The sequence below is a fragment of the Alligator sinensis genome, unplaced genomic scaffold (assembly GCF_000455745.1).
Source record: "Alligator sinensis unplaced genomic scaffold, ASM45574v1 scaffold957_1, whole genome shotgun sequence".
NCBI lineage: Eukaryota > Metazoa > Chordata > Crocodylia > Alligatoridae > Alligator > Alligator sinensis.
This window is the reverse complement of record NW_005842039.1, coordinates 473,843-476,247: the sequence shown is the minus strand read 5'-3', so window position 1 is coordinate 476,247 and position 2,405 is coordinate 473,843. Positions and strand designations below refer to the sequence as shown.

At 39.0% G+C, this 2,405-nt stretch overlaps 1 protein-coding gene across 1 annotated transcript in view; it reads right to left on the bottom strand.

Annotated features, from left to right (window-relative positions):
* FGD4 (FYVE, RhoGEF and PH domain containing 4) overlaps positions 1-1,707 on the bottom strand; it is a 146,060-nt gene extending 144,353 nt beyond the window's left edge. The window contains exon 1 of the mRNA XM_025202866.1: positions 1,150-1,707. The gene's annotated coding sequence lies outside the window, so the exon portion shown is untranslated. The remainder of the gene's footprint in view (positions 1-1,149) is intronic.
* Positions 1,708-2,405: the final 698 nt, after the last annotated feature.

Sequence of the window (2,405 nt, the reverse complement as noted above, 5' to 3'; positions counted from 1 at the left end):
CCATGGTCCCCTCCCCCAGCCCACCCTCCCCCACCCCCTACTTACCAGAACAGAGTCCGGATCCAGCTCCCTGCTGCAGCCAGTGGGGACTGCCCAAATTGCCGAAGCTCTCCAACTTTTTCCAAATCGATTGGGACCTTTTAATTGGTCCTCTGATTCGATTCAGAGATTCAGCCACCGAAAACAGGCCAAATCTTCTCCGAATCGAATCAGCACCTGAAGCTTTGCACAGCCCTACTACAAGCACAGTAGGAAGAGACTGTCCCTGCTCTAAGGAATTAACAATGCAAGTTAGACAAATAACATAACAGGCTATGAATGTACTGAAGGAAGGAATGGGGAAACAGTGAATAAAAGGTTATTCTAGGTAATGTATACTTCAAAAGATCATGATGACATCAACTTGTAGTGATTTGGGGTTATCTTCCTTTGTTGATAATTACCTAGTGAGTAGGACTTGGCTGGTTTATTCTGCCACACTTCCTTATCTGCCTGCTTGTGACAGGAACGAAAACAAAGAACAGACAGAATCCTATAAAAATTTCCTCAAAGGTGATTTGAAAAAAGGTAGTTTATCAAAGTTTAGTTACTTTGCTAACATGCAGGAAAGATTAAGGATTCCTTTTTGATGTACCAAGGCATGACACAGTACCTACACATACAAGGGAATCTGCTTTTGTACTTGTTTAGATCAACGATCTTGAAAAATTTGTCATTGTCAAGAGATGAGTTATTGAACTAATTCCATGAGAGAAATGCATCTGAACCCTAGGCTTAAATAACGGCAAGTGCCCTGGAATCCAGCACTACAATTTAAGGCAGCATTTGGAATATCCATTTGGAAATGCCCAAAGGCAGCCCAAGACTTGTTGAAAGCTCTCATAAAACAGTACATTGCATTTCTTGATGTGGTGGTCTCTGTAAACAATTAGAAGGAGTAACTGATACATCCATCATCATTAGTTGAGGAATTTGTAGCCACATGTCTAAATATTAGTCCAAAGAAATATTCATTGGGATACTGAAAAGCAATATATTGGGATTCTTTTGGGGCAAGGGACAAATTAAATGTTAATCTTAACAAAAAATATGATAGAGGATCAAAATCATACCAAAAAAATAATCTTTTTTGTTTTTTACTAGGATTACCTTGGTGTTCCTTGGTGTTTCAGATGTTTTATCCCAAATCTCTCTTAAACGTGTTACTCTACTGATGGACTTTGCTAGTAGACTGCAGCACAAAACAAGCCTTTGCAAAGGAAAAAAGAACACAGTTGTGTTTTTTCTCATATCTAACACAAGAGGATGACTCGTTCTCAAAATCCGAACTAACAGATGCTTCCAAACTGGAGATCTGAGCAGTGTCCAGCAAAGAATTTGAAAAATGAAACATCCTATTCTAATATTAAACAGAGCACAAAGTGTGTACAATAGAGTAGACAGCAGCACCCAAGAATCTCATGTGACAAGTGTTGCTGAAGGGTTATGTTATCTCCTAGCATGAACATTTAACAATTACATGAAAGATAAGGAAGGAAGCCTTGTGGCTAAAGTAATAATCAAAAGGCCTAGATTCATTTTTGACTCCACCACAAATTTCCTATGCGACTTGGATTCATCGCTTAATATCTTTGGCTGCAAAACAGGCATTACCTTCCCTTACCCTACACAGCCATTTCAAGGATATCTTCATTTGTGATTGTGAGTTGTTCAGCTACCACCATGATGAGAATATAAAGAACAATACACACACCAGTATACCAGGTGGCACTACTCAAGACACAGAAGCCCAGCATCAAAATAGTAAAAATAGTACAATGGCCCAGAAATCAAAGTTAAATTACAGACTGCATCCTAATATGGGATGGAGAAAACTGGCTTCCCCAAACAGAGGAAACAAGTCTGCATCATTTCCTCAAAAATAAGGAAAATAATAGGAAGACTTGCCAGCTGGGGCAAAATACAAATATGATAGAGGATCAAAATCATACCAAAAAAAGAATCTTTTTTGTTTTTTACTAGGATTACCTTGGTGTTCCTTGGTGTTTCAGATGTTTTATTTAAGACCACTTAAAGGCCATCTTTGCCAAATTTAAAAGGGTTAGCTATTCTAGAAGCACACTGAAAATGGGACATGGGGAAGCTTCAATGGTGAACTTGTAAGGAAAAAAGTTTTTATAGGAAAGAGGTTGAAATCTTAGTTTAAGGGTGAGATACGGGAAGTCACTCAAGGTTTTAAAACACTAGGGGCATCTGTACACATGCTCTAGGGTGGAGGGAGCTTTAATTACAGCAGGTATGAGAACCACTCTAATTAAACCACTCACAGCGTCACGTGTACTCAGTGCCCTGAACTTCAAACAAGCTTCGACAAGCTTTAGTTAAAGTGCCCCTGCTGCAATTTT